General features: G+C 45.8%; 3 non-coding genes across 3 annotated transcripts; all 3 read left to right on the top strand.

Moving 5' to 3' along the window:
- Positions 1-5,966: 5,966 nt before the first annotated feature.
- Positions 5,967-6,040, top strand: trnai-aau. The gene has a single exon. It is a non-coding gene; the product is annotated as a tRNA-Ile (tRNA).
- Positions 6,041-6,393: 353 nt separating this feature from the next.
- On the top strand, positions 6,394-6,466 carry trnar-ucg. The gene has a single exon. It is a non-coding gene; the product is annotated as a tRNA-Arg (tRNA).
- A 465-nt stretch (positions 6,467-6,931) lies between these two features.
- Positions 6,932-7,005, top strand: trnai-aau. Its single transcript has one exon. It is a non-coding gene; the product is annotated as a tRNA-Ile (tRNA).
- The last annotated feature ends 7,692 nt before the right edge of the window (positions 7,006-14,697 follow it).

Raw genomic sequence — 14,697 nt, 5'->3', positions numbered from 1 at the left:
TTTTGTCGTTAATGACAACCCTTCTTGTCGATTTGGAGTTCTCTGCAAGCACTCACAAAGTTTGTGCCGCAGTCGGATCTGAGTAGTTTAACAGCACCTCGCATGGCAACGAAACGGCGCAGAGCATTAATGAAAGATGAAGTGTCCATTGCTTCTATCACTTCGATATGTATGGCACGAGTGCTCATACACGCAAAGATCACTGCCCATCTCTTGGCCTCTGCTTGACCTCCTCGTGTCTTTCTGACTGTAACAGGCCACGGACCAAAAACATCTAGGCCCACACACGTGAAAGGAGGGTCTGTACACATTCTGTCTTCTGGTAGATCTGACATGATCTGCTCTTGTTGCTTGCCCCTTAATCTGCGGCATATGACACAGTTGAAGATGACACTACTGACGGCTCTTTTCCCACCCACAATCCAAAAACCTGCAGCTCTGATTGCACCTTCGGTGAAGTGTCTGCCCTGATGACATACTTGTGCGTGAAAGTGTCTGATTATGAGCTGGGTTATGTGGTGTTTACTGGGAATGAGCATGGGGTGTGTCTCATCTGTTGACAGTTGAGCTCTTGCGAGCCGGCCACCGACCCTAAGAACTGCATCAGCGTCTATGTAAGGACTCAGCTTGCTAAGTGGACTTTGTGTGCGAATGGACTCACTCTGCTCCATGCGCTTGATGTCATCCGCATACACCTCTTTTTGAACTGCACGAATGATGGTAACCTTGGCCTGCTGGAGCTGTTCTTTGTAGCATAGTTGTTGCACTTGTGCCATCCACGACATGTGCTCTCTGTTTCGCCTTTAAACGACTTGGCAATGTGCAGCAGTCTGGCAATAGTTTCAGCAGACGACTCCAATTTGAGAATCTCTCGAACCTTGTGGTCCCGAGCTCTTTTTTTGACAGAAAGGTGGCACAGGATACGATATCTGGGCGCAGCTCAGTGTCGTTTTCAGGGCAAACAAGGTCAAAAGGTTCTTTCTGTATTGTCGTTGGCCTGAATCTGTAAGGAAGGCAGGTCCGCTAAGCCATGTAGAGTGAGACAGATGCTCAGCGGGCAGTGCTCGTGTGGCATGGTCAGCTGGGTTTAGCTGTGTGGGTACGTAATGCCATTGGTGGGTCTGGGTAGAACGCCTAATGCGCTCCACGGTTATGCACATACACATAAAAGCGTCTTTTTTCATTGAAAATATATCCAAGGACCACCTTCGAGTCGGTGTAGAAGTTCACCTCATCGATAGTAGTGTGAAGCTCCTGCTGGACCATTTCCGCCACTTCTACAGCCAGCACAGCAGCACAAAGTTCCAGTCTTGGAATTGTGATGTCTGGTTTTGGAGCCAGCCTGGCCTTTCCAAGAAGAAACCCAACTTCACTGAGCCCATTGCCTGCTGTGAGTTTCAGGTAAGCGACGGCTCCAACAGCTTTTGTGGATGCATCACAAAAAACATGCATTTCTTTTCTCTGAGATTCAGATAGTGAGATGGATGTATACATGCGGGAGATCTTGAGCTGTTGTAAGTGCTTTAGGGAATCTTTCCATTGTTGCCACTTGTCCTGTTTCTCCCTCGGCAGCGGTGCATCCCATTCGCTAATGTCCATAGAAATCTCTCTCAGAATGGAGCGGCCTTCGATGCTGACTGGCACAGCGAAGCCAGTGGGTCATACAAACTGTTGATGACTGACAATACACCACGTTTGGTGAAAGGCCTGTCATTGATTTCAACTTGAAATGACAATTGGTCTGTCGACAGGTCCCAGCCTAACCCAAGGCTGCGTTGCATGAGTGGGGCGTGTTGTCCACGTTGGAGTTCCTGCGGGCCTGTGGCTAGATCTTCACTTGGGAAGGCACTGATGACTACAGGGCTGTTGGATGAGATCTTGTGAAGGCGGATGTTAGACTGAGCCAGCATCCTTTGTGTTCTGTGAAGGACGTCAATCGCCTGGGTCTCAGAGGGAAATGACTTTAGCCCATCATCTACATAAAAATGGCGCTCAATAAATTCCCTTACATCACTGCCATATTCTTTCTCTCCTTCCACAGCAGTCTTCTTGAGTCCATAGATGGCAACTGAGGGGGACGGGCAATTCCCAAAAACATGGACTGTCATGTGAAACTCGTCCACTTCTCCATCCAGATCGTGATCGCGGAACCACAGGAAACGCAGATAATCACGATGGTCCTCTCTGACCGTGAAGTTGTGAAACATCTGCTCCACGTCAGCCATCACAGCATGTGGGTCACTTCGGAATCTGAGAAGCACGCCCACAAGGCTGTTATTGAGATCTGGGCCTTTACACAGTACTTGATTCAGAGACACATTTTCGAACTGGGCGCTTGAATCGAAGACTATTCTGATTTTTGCTGGCTTTTGGGGGTGGTAAACACCAAAGTGTGGGAGATACCAGCATTCTTGGTGGGGTTTAGAGGGGGTGCCCTTTCTGCATGACCTTTGTCGAAGATCCTTTTCATAAACTCCACATAATGATCTTTCATCTCCGTCTTTCTCTTTAATGTCTTCCGTAGGGACATGAGGCGGTTGAGAGCCTGCTCTCTGTTGTTGGGTAAGCGACGTCGGGATGACGAAAGGGCAGGGGGGCGACCCAGTTATTTGCATCATCTTTAGCAAACTCTTTGTGCATAATGTTCAGAAACGTCTTATCTTCTGCAGAGAGTGCCATTTTGTCATCATCAGTAGTTTGTTGAAAGATGTGTTTGCCCAGTTCATCTTTGACCTGTGTGCTCTCAAAAAGGGGGCATTCTTCTGTGATCTTCACCTTTGTGTAGATTCTGTTGCCACAGGGAGAGAGAAAACTGGGGCGGCCATTATCCAGTATGTTAGTCTTGTAGGAGTTCACTGTGGGTCTGTGAGCTCCCGAGAGGCAAACATCCCCAACAATTACCCATCCAAGATCAAGCTTTTGGGCATAAGGTGCTTCATTGGGCCCATTTGCCTGGCGTCGAACCTTGTGAGCCTGAATTACATCACGGCCTAAGAGGAGGAGAATATCTGCCTCTGGATCAAGAGGGGGTATTTGTGCGGCTATGTGAGCTAGGTGATGATGAGCAGCTGCTTCTGGGGTGGGTATCTCACTCCTGTTATCAGGAATCTGATTACACTCTGTCAGTGTTGGTAGTGGTATGGACACTTTTCCGTCCACACCCTCAATGACAAAGCCGTGAGCTCTACGGCCTGTTTTGTTCGTTGTGCCAGAGCATGTTTTCATTGTGTATGGAAAGGCTTCACCATGTACATTAAACATGTCAAAAAAGGGAGAACGAGCCAGTGACACATTACTTTGGTCGTCTAAAATTGCATACATTTTCGTTTTCATTTGAGGGGCTGTGCTGTGATATACTTTCACCATGCAAATTTTAGAACAAGACCGTCCTTGTTGTCCCTGTCCACATACCTCAGTGCAGTTAGATGTAGTCACTGTGGAGCTCGGGATGTCTGGCTCCCCGCCGTGTGCCTCTGGTGTAGAATCAAAGCTCCCACTTGTCCAAGGGGGTGGCCCGGCATGCATGGCGGAGATGTGGGTATCGCTTTTGCACTCCAGACAACGAATATCAGCTTTACAGTCTTTGGCCCTGTGTTCTGTTGATGAGAGACACTTGTAACAGATCGAAAGCCCTTTGAGCAGACTTTTCCGCTCATCCAGTGTTTTCATCCTAAACCCTCTACATTTTGCAAGTGAATGGGGCTTCATGTGTACTGGACACTGTTTGTCGGGATCAAGAGAGTGAGTGTTAGATTTGTTGCTGGGTGTGCCAACCTGTGTTTTGTTTGCTGTTAGCGGGGCTCTAAAATGTGATTGTCTCACCAGTGGCCTTTCTATCTTCATGTGCCCAGTGCTGTAATTTTGTAGGATGAAGCTGGGGTCAGTTTTCATTTCAGCATTGCTATTTACGAACTGGAAAAGTAGGAGAAAGGCGGATAGTGCACTCTGTGTTCTTTCTTATACTTGGACCCCTGTTTGATCCATGACTCTTGCAGGGTATGTGGGAGTTTTTCCACAATTGGGTTTATGCCTCTTGGAGTGTCGAGAAAGCTGAGGCCTGGCAGATATCCTTCGTTTTTTGCTGCTTCAAGTTCCAGGAGGAGATCTGCAAGTTCCTGTAGAAGGTGATTGTCTCTCGGAGTAACTCTGGGAAAGCTCTCTAGGCGTTTGAACAGAGAAGCTTCAATAACTTCTGATGAGCCATAAATCCTGTCTAGCCTTTGCCATAAACGCTGAAGACCTGTTTCTGGATTGTTAACATGGACAGCCCTGATTCTCAGAGCATGCTGGAGAGACTCCCCACTAAGCCACTTAGTGAGCAGATCAAGTTCTTCACTGCACTTTAGGTTTAAATCTTCAGTGGCATTGTGAAACGTAGATCTCCATGCTAGATAAGTCTCTGGCTTGTTATCAAACACTGTCAGTCCTGCTGTCAGTAGGTCACGACGTGAGAGGAGGGCAGCGAGGTCTGATACATCTGCTTGTCGTTGTGGTTTGGCTGCTCCAACATAGTTGGACCAATGGGGAGGTGGAAGTTTGGGCTGCCAAACGGGTGGAGAACTGGGGGGGTACCCACGCGCAGCTGCTGCTGATATGTCCGGCCCTGTAGTGTGGGTGTTGTCTAAGTCACATTTTTGCTCTCTACTGTGTTTGACTCACCTTCCATATTAGTGTTATTGTGGAAGTGGGTATCTACATACTCTTGAGTGCGGCTGACAGCCGCAGCTATTGTGGCAGGAATGTCTGGTGGCTTCACAGACTCTGCTTGGTCCAGAACTGCAGCCTCTAGGACCCTTGCAGCTGCAAGTGCTGCTTCTGCTTCTCCCTCCTGCTTCAGAGCATTTAGCGCTGCCTCCATCCGGGCCTTTTCGACCTCCATGTCTATTTGGCGTTTGGCATATTCTGCTCTTGCTCGAGCAGCTTCGGCTTCAGCTCGTGCTCGTGCTGCAGCAAGGCTTGCTGCTGAGCTGTTTGACCGGCGTGAAGCTGCTGAGCTGTTTGACCGGCGTGAAGCTGCTGATCTGCATTCCGACCTGACTTCCAGCTGTGAAAGCTGCGAGGTGTCCCCGTGGTTGGACATGATTGCTGTCGCTGGGGTGTCTCAGGATCCTGGCAGTGCACTTGATGCGTGGACAATCTTTTTACTCTTCTGCCCTCAGCTGAACGTCTCTATCCAGCTTATGCAGCGAGCTAAACATTAAATGGCTTCAGTAAACACTCTGGAGACCGCGTGGCATTCTTCAGAGCTTTACTGATCCTTATTTTCCTTTTTTGTAAAACTGTAATAACAGAAACAGAATACAGTGTATTCACTCTCCATACAAATACACAAAGATTACATTAACTATTGTTGACTTATGTAAACAGTCACTACACAATCAAGAGATACAGAGATGGTAAGAATACAGCTAACACCACATGCTGGTATGCTTCATGTTAGCAGGCTAAACAAAGGGCTAACAGCTAGCTTGTGCTAGTAATGTAACAAACTCGCTAAACACACAAAAGCTCATTACTTTGCTGAACAAGGTACTAATAAGTGGGAACAATAAACCGTTTTGCCACACTTACAGATTATGCCTTTTCAAGGGCGTCAGATGCAGGAATTTACAGAGACACAGCCAAATGGACCTTCCCTGTCGAGTGCTGGGAGAAAAACCACCGCTTGCGCTCTAACATGGTGTTACCCTGTCAACCCACTAGATGGCAGGCTTTGCCCAGACAAGATCAGGAATAAACATATTTTCTGACATGTTGCAACAGTTAATTACAGAACGAATGATTATGACACGCCATATAACAAACTTTAAAAAACATACCTTAGAAATAATAGGAGGGACAGAATATTCCCACTATGTTGAAGTAATTTCTTGTAAACACACATTTCTCTTGTGTTCTTAACAGTTCTTCCACCCTCTTTTTGGTATATTAGACAAAAAAAAGGGTCGGTTTAGGCACAAGTTGTGGGCCGGTTAGCTCAGCTGGTCAGAGCGTGGTGCTAATAACGCCAAAGTCATGGGTTCAATCCCCATACTGGCCATTCCAGTATGGAAGGTGCTGTCTCATGGTAGACTGTGGTTTTGTTTGGTGGGATCCAAGAAAAAACTTCTGCCAACTTCCAGGTGAAAGATCGGGCCACGTAAGCTTATGACCTCCATTGGCAGTTGATACTCTGGCTTAGTGGGTGGATCCACTGTGCATGTGGCAGGTAGGACTACGTTTTTAAGAGCGTGATACATGGGAGAAATGCTGTGGCATGCGCTTATTTCAAGCAACAATCAATTATTCAAGCAACAATCAAGCAATATCCACCAGCCACGTGACCGACCCAACACCAGCAGTTGGCTCAAGCAGACTCCAACGAACGTTCGTGAAAAGTGGGAGCTTCTGCCAGACCATGTGGCCTAACGGACAAGGCGTCTGACTTCGGATCAGAAGATGGAGGGTTCGAGTCCCTTCGTGGTTGGTTGTGAGTCCTTGAGGAGCAGGCAGCGTTCGCAGCATGCCAACCTCGGCTCCTTTATGTCATCCAAAATTGCTACGCTGTTGTCAACTTCATGTCCTTCAACAGAGACTCTACGAGTTCTCAAACGAGGCTCGAATGGCCGGGTTGGGGACTGAAGCCATGAACTTGGCCTTATCAGTGCCAGGCTCCAGTAGTCTTGGCTTAGAAGCAACCATAGAAAGTCAATAACATGCCATGACCTCAAGCGACACGGGTGAAAAAATCACGACTTGGATGCAGGCTGTTGGTGGAACTCCACCTGCATAGGTGGCTTCTGATCAGTAGGAGCTTCCAAGAGTTGGCTTTCATTGGTACAGCTTGAAGTAATTTCTTGTAAACACACATTTCTCTTGTGTTCCTAACAGTTCTTCCACCCTCTTTTTGGTATATTAGTCAACAGAAGGATCAGTTCACACACAAGTTGTAGGCCGGTTAGCTCAGCTGGTCAGAGCGTGGTGCTAATAACGCCAAGGTCATGTGTTCAATCCCCATACTGGCCATTCCAGCAGCCATCCAAGGTGCTGTCTCGTGATAGACTGTGGATTTTATTTGGTGGGATCCAAGAAAAAAACTTCTGCCAACTTCCAGGTGACAGATCGGGCCACGTAACTTTATGACCTCCAGGCAGTGCCGACTTCCAGGTGAGTGATGTACGCAACTACAAATGACAGCAAACACAAAATTCACTGACACATGACACGCTAATGAATACATTACATGCTTAGCTACAATCTCCCAAATCACTTTTCCAGCTACTTTCTGGATAAATCACTCATTTCCAAAGTCTGACACAGCATACTGCATCAACAACTGCTGCTTTATATCCTCACCTATCGACCCTAACAGTAGAAGACGCACACCATGTATTGTTTTGTGGCAAATTTCTTCTTAAAGCATTTTTTGTAAGTCAACAGAAGAGTTTTTTTTCCCACTATCTTGAAGTAATTTCTTGTAAACCACATTTCTCTTGTGTTCTTAACAGTTCTTCCACCCTCTTTTTGGTATATTAGACAAAAAAAAGGGGTCGGTTAGGCACAAGTTGTGGGCGGTTAGCTCAGCTGGTCAGAGCGTGGTGCTAATAACGCCAAAGTCATGGGTTCAATCCCCATACTGGCCATTCCAGTATGGAAGGTGCTGTCTCATGGTAGACTGTGGTTTTGTTTGGTGGGATCCAAGAAAAAACTTCTGTCAACTTCCAGGTGAAAGATCGGGCCACGTAAGCTTTATGACCTCCATTGGCAGTTGATACTCTGGCTTAGTGGGTGGATCCACTGTGCATGTGGCAGGTAGGACTGTTTTTTAAGAGCGTGATACATGGGAGAAATGCTGTGGCATGCGCTTATTTCAAGCAACAATCAATTATTTCAAGTAACAATCAAGCAATACCACCAGCCACGTGACCAACCCAACACCAGCAGTTGGCTCAAGCAGACTCCAACGAACGTTCGTGAAAAGTGGGAGCTTCGGCCAGACCACGTGGCCTAACGGACAAGGCGTCTGACTTCGGATCAGAACATTGCAGGTTCGAGTCCCCGTGGTTGGTTGTGAGTTCTTGAGGAGCAGGCATGCGGTGCTAAGTGCTGCTGGATGTTTCCTGGAGGCTTGAAGCTGCTGGAAGTTGAGACCTGCTGTTATTCGACAGCTGCTGGAAGTTGCAGGAGACTGCTTGAAGCAGAGTACTGCTAGCAGCTGAGAACTGCTGGACGCTAAGAGCTGCTGGAGGACTCTCGAGGCTGAGGGCTGCTTGAAACAGAGTGCTGGTGGAGGTTGTAATCTGCTGGACGGTAAGACTTGCTGCAGGCTTAAAGTTACTTGAGGCTTAGACCTGCTGGAGGTTATCGCCTCGACGCCGAGACCTGTTGTTGTTTGACAGCCGCTGTAATTGTAGGAGACTGCTTGAAGCAGAGTGCTGCTGGAGGAGCTGGACATTGGGAGATGCTTGAGGCTCAGACTTACTGGAGGCTTTGAGCTGCTTAAGAATGAGAGCTGCAGGAGGTTGACAACTGCTGGAGAATGTTTCCTGCTGGACCCTGAGATCTGCTGGAGGACTTCTGATGCTGAAGGCTGCTGGAGGTTGTAATCTCTAGAGGATGAGAGCTGCTGGAGGTTATCGGCTGGACGCTGAGAGCTACTGGAGGCTGCTGCAGGATGAGATCTGCCGGAGGTTTAAAGCTGCTTGAGGCTGCTTGAATCACGTGAGTTTTAAATTATACTACTCTTCATTTTCAGTATGTTTGAAACCTTTCATCGGTCTGGTTAGTGCTTTTATTCTGTTGTTGCTGTAGCGGGTTGTCAAATGCATTCATATTCATCAGTTAGTCAATGATCAGAGAATTGATTGTTTGTCATATTTTAATCACATTTAAAGCTGGTTCCAGTTTCTGAAATGGGAAGATTTGTCATGGCTGGGGCAGTCATGTGGTGTATTGAGAAAAAGGATCCAAAATGCAGGCACTGGCTGGGGTGCGAGTGAGTGTTTATTTACAGCGGTGATAAGGTGACAAAAACAGGAAGAGCAGAGCGGGGAGTAAACAATAGTGATGTGACGTTCTGTATCGAGGCTTCGAAGCGTGTGTCGAGTAATGGAGGGGGCGTTTCCACGAAGCGCGTATCGAGGCTTGCTTATTTATGGGAGGAGCTGAAAATGATGACGTCCGAAGCCGCGCTGCCCGGCTGTACCACATGACTGGTTCAGGAAGCGGTTCGAACTTTGCCGCAAATAATCATTTTCATACTGCCAGCATAACTATACACAGTATACTGTCATCACTACAATATAGATGTTTTACACACTCCTTTTGTTGTTGACATGTACAGGCTGTGTGCAAAAGGCCACACTCTTCAAATTCATGCCAACTAATATTTTTACCGTCCAGTAGGTGTCCTGCCTAGAGCAAATGAAGCTTCAAGAAGCTTCGCGTTGGGGTGAACCAATTGGATGAAAAGTAGTGATGGCCCACTTGAAGCTGACGCTCCGGAGCGTGTGTCGAAAAAAACAACACACTGGTTCAGAAGCACTGTGTCGAGGCTTGCTTCATTTGGCAAAAGTCACGTGACCAGTGACGTCCGTAGCTTCATTACGCACGTAACTGCTTCGGTACCTGATTCAAACGGATATAAGGAAGTGAATCATCCACGGGATTCGTGGAGTGTGTTGATGGTGACAGAGAGCGAAGAGGTTTCTGATTACAATCCATGCTAAATTGATTAAAGTGATATTGATTCATTAAAATCCCGTGTCGATTTGTAAATTAACGTTATTATGCCTGAAACGCCAGCATCTCAGGTTAAACCCCACAACATGTCGTCAAACACCATACAGCTAAAACAGTAACTGGGAGCAGGTTTTACGGATTCTGCATACAAACGTAAACAAAGAGCGCGGACCCGACGCGTCAGGTCAGATTTTGGTGTGTCCGTCGGGTCCCGCTGTGTTTGCCTCTTTTTCTCTTCGCTGGCTTCTGCAGCTGCAGGTTTCATAACTCTCTGTTTACATCTCTAATTAAGTCTCAGATGTGTCAGCTTTCTTTTAATAGATACGAAATTATGGAGATATACTGATACAATGACCAGAATTGTAATATTTCTGACTGAGGCAAAACTTTCCCAGATTCCAATGAAATTGAATCGGATCCTGTATCGATCAAAAATGATTCTACAAATCAGTACGATGCAGCCGTACTCAGCCCCCTAAGCATTTCCCTTTCAGTTCACAATCAATCCCACCCCTATGTCAAAAATATGTATAGGACAATTGGCCTCATCTAATATTTTGTATGAACCTGTCCAGCTGTCCAGTGATTTAATGACAAGTAGATGGAGGCAGGACTCCACAGCAGGGGCATACTCCATAATGTGCTGTGCATTCTCATATGTATATATTGCTCACTTATTGTATTTACCAACATCAAGGAGTTATGAGGCAAAGAAAGGCCACCATAGTGCATGTTTCAATAGGGAAAGTTTATTGATGAAAATGTATTACGCAAATACGCATTACGTTTTTTTCAGCCCCCCAATCGAGAAAACAAAACCAATTACATGTTCAAAGCAACGGAACGGTGGCCCAATATCGGAGAGAACTCCACTCTTGAGTGAGCAGTGATGCTTGAGCAGTCCCGTTTTATTTTGCAGATTCAAGCTGCTCTTCTAAATTTTCACCACCAGATGTCACCGGAGAGGACTGTGTTGAAAAGCTTCGAGTAATGAACCGTTTTTCAATACAAGCTTCAGTGCTTCGGAAAGCTTCATTTGGCCATCACTAATGAAAAGCTTCAGTGCTTCATGAGGATTCATCTGCCCATCACTAGTAAACAACCTAAACAGGGAAAACTAAAGAACAAAACTTAAACCAGACACTCACGGGAGGAGGAGCTAAATGCACAAAGAGAGACAGCTGAGAGATGCAGAATGAATACCAGGTAACATAGAATAATGCAGACTGACATGGATTAAAACAGACGCCGCGACAGAGAGCACAGGAAAACACAGGGCTAAAATATACGGGGAGTAATCAGGGAATGGGCCACAGGAGGGAGACACAGCTGGAGCAATTAGGAGACAGGGGAGAGGTAAAACTGAACACACTGACATGAGACATGAACTTTCAGAATAAAACAGGAAACTAACAGACACAGAGAACCAGACAGGACACTGAACTTGACAGGCAGACTCATGAGCAGACACAATAACTCCATGGACAGACAGAGGGAACACAGAGACGTGGGAGCAGGCAGGCAAACAACAGAAACCTAAGAAATGGCAAAATCACAACAGAATACATACTCGGAATGAACAAAAGCATAAGGAAACACAAAACACTGAGTCGGCAGGCTCAGGACCTTGACAAGATTGTTGATTTTCTTGATCATATATGATCTTAAACTTAATGTCTTTAAAGGTCTGAACTTTTAAAATGTAACAAAAGATTGAATCTTTGAGTTTTTGTTAATTGTTCTTATTGTATCTAATGTGATTACATTTAATGTCATTTTTCAGATGACATGTGGAGGAGAGACATGTTTCTTGCCCTGAGCTGTGTCTGGCCGGCAGAGCATCTCCACGCTCCACAAAGCTGATGCTTCTGATTTGAGTAAATGAGCTGAGGGAGACACCTGGTGGACAAAACACAGACATGACAAGAAGAAAGATTAAAGTGCAGAGGGGAGACAAAACAGCTGGAAATACTTGTTGGAAAGGATTGTCATGCTTCAGAAAAAACACACAGCACACACTCTAACATCCTTTATTTGCACTGAAGGAGACACGTGAAGAAACCAAATCACACAATAATGACGTGAACACATTTATAGCCAGTGTTCAAGATGATGGATAGAAACAAAAATCATGGAGCATTTATGCATTTTTAGGTCTGTGTCACAGAAACTGTTCAGGCTATTCTCTGTTTATTAGTCTATTTATTAGGAACCTCTGTTGGTTTTATATGTAAAGCATTTTTCTTCTATCATTGAACCTTTTTTAGGGTTTTCTCATAGTAGTTTTGGGGAGTTTTTAATTTTACAGATTTACAGCTTCAGAATAACTTTGTGATGTCCGATTAGAAAGTCTGTGTCCATGTGGATGTTTTTATATGAATGATGAATTTGTTGTATTGCATTTAAGTTAGATTTTTACTGATGGATGATCCAAGCCAATGCACACAGCAGCAAAAAGAACTACAGCAACACAACCGAGAACAAACGAGCAGCACAAACAGGAAAGCAAACTGAGAACAAATCAGCAGGGTATCCCTCAGCAGCAGCTACAATATCTTCAGAGTGACAAACTGCATTTAGCAGAACACCAACTTAAATTCACAAGAACCGCAAACTGCAGTTTCTACAAACCTGCTAAACGACTCCACCTGAACAGGAGAGGAGCGCTTCCTGAACCGGTGTTTGTCAAAACGTCACGCCGCTGTCAGATTGGCGTTCACGCCGCCGTCGCTCCAGTACAGCTGAGCAGACTGCAGCCGTGGGAGAGAGTGACTGTGTTTCGCACGCTCAGCATTCTGATCCTGGACTTCATGACAGATCTACCACTGTGAGTGTGATGGCATCAGCCACACAGGGGTAAATTAGTCCATTTTTTTTACTTTATTAGTTTGCTTTGCAGTTTTCTTCATTAATCATTTGGTTAAACCTAACACTGGTATTATGAGGCGCGCACATAGTAACATTGTGTGGTTTTTCTAAAATGTTTGTTATATTAATTTATGTTTCTCTTTCTTTGAGTTACCTGGGTTTGGGCGGTGGCTGTTTCCTGTCTGGGCAAAAGGCGTGGCTGAGGACTCTGGGGACAAAATGCCTGCTCAGCAGGAACCAACCATGGGCTTACCAGGAGAAGGGGTGTTTTAGGTTTAGGTTATTCTGTGCTTAGTTAATATTAGTGTGTGTTTTTGTTTTTTCCCCCTATTGTGTTCAAATGGTTTGGCCAAATCATTATAAAAGCTACCCTCATGTGTCTTTGTAATTAGGTCAGTTTGTGAGTTAAGTTGTGTCCTCACTTTGTTTAGTTTAAGTTTCTGGAAATTACTTTTTGTAGAGTTATATTTAGTTGACCTGTTTTATGGGCCTGCCAAGTATGGGTTTGAATTTTGTTAATTTTGGACTTTTTGAGGGTTAAAATAAAGAAAACCCTTTTTGAAGATATTTTTTTGCCTGTGTCCTCTTTGCTTTGGCTGCTTGGTCCCTCACAGTGAGTAACACTGCTTCGTCTTCCGTGGACTCTGTATCTGCTACATCAGATGACTGTGTGTTTGAACTCTACAGACATTGTTCAGAGGGACTCCCTCGGTGTCATGTTATTCACCGGTTGTCCTCGCTCGTGATCTTTGTGTTCCTGAGCCGTCAGACTCCGCTAATGCTCGCAGTGTTTCGCTCCTGAGTTAGCCGATATGGAGTTTCCAGCTGTTGACTTTGCTGAACAAAGGACTGTTACTCCACCCCAGACTCACCTCCACACTATCACTGGCATTGTATCCCCACTGGAACGGTTTTCCCTCCTCAGCCTGCTGATTCTGAGGTTCCCAGCCTGAGCCCAGCCACACCATCAAACAGGTGTGAATAAAACAGTGCGTGCTGAGGAGCCTGGAACATCAGTAATCCTGCTCCTGCATCTGAGACTTCCCTGTGTTGGTCCACCAGTTTCCCCAGTCTGATCTTTCTCTGCGCCTCAGCTGGTAAACGTAAATGGTAGCAGAGTGCCACCTGCCATAGTTAAACTGGCTGAAATCCTGGACTTAGTGCCTCAGAAATAATGAATTAGGTTGGATTTTTGTGTATCACAGCCATTAATAAACCAGCTCACCATGCTTTGTGTCAGTCTCTGTTAACAACTGTGTGGGTATTGTTACACCCTTGGACTATGCAGTTTGTGATGGCCTGTGAAAATACACCTGCTTCTGTAACCTCCTTCTGAGCTGAGAGTTACTGAGTTTGCTAAGCCTGAATCTGTGTATACAAAGAACTGTTATTTCGAACATTGACAGCTTAAGAGCAGCAGAGTTGCTAAAACCAGCCTGCCATAAACGTCTGTCTCCTGAAACTGTGTTTGGCACCATTAACCTAGTTTTACCCAGTGACTGTTACTGAGCTCCGCTCTGCACCTTGCACCTACCCATACCACAGGTCAGTTTTCTAGCTCTATTACCTGTTCAGGCTTTAGCTCCACTGCTGAAAGCTCTAGTGAGCTTATTCAGTCAGCTGAGGACTGCATCTTTCTGACGAAGAGACCACATTAAGGGGGTAATCCGTCACGGGGAAAACAGAAAAACAAAACCAAAATGTTCCTCATCTGTCACGGGTTTGCCGGGGCAGGCCATGGTGGATAAGTAAACAGACCCAAGATGCAGACTGCTTAAGTGGAGAAGTACAACAAAAAGGGTGGCGAGAAACAGAACGGTAAAAACTCTAAACTGGGAAACTAAACACAAAACCAGAACACGAGCGAGGGTACCTTGCAGGGAGAATGACCAGGAAGCCGGAGGCATAAACACAGAATGGCGGAAGGGAAATGACACAGACGAACCAGCAACTACCATGACAGAAGACACAACTTAAATACACTCAGAGAACACAGGTGGGGAACACAGCTGGGAGGAACTAGGCTAACGAGACAGGAGAAAGGTAAAACTGAACACATTGACATATGACACAGACCTTCACAATAAAACAGGAAACTCAGACACCGGG

Source organism: Simochromis diagramma, unplaced genomic scaffold (genome assembly GCF_900408965.1).
Source record: "Simochromis diagramma unplaced genomic scaffold, fSimDia1.1 OVJJ01000589.1, whole genome shotgun sequence".
Classification (NCBI taxonomy): domain Eukaryota; kingdom Metazoa; phylum Chordata; class Actinopteri; order Cichliformes; family Cichlidae; genus Simochromis; species Simochromis diagramma.
This window is presented reverse-complemented; position numbering and strand designations above follow the sequence as displayed.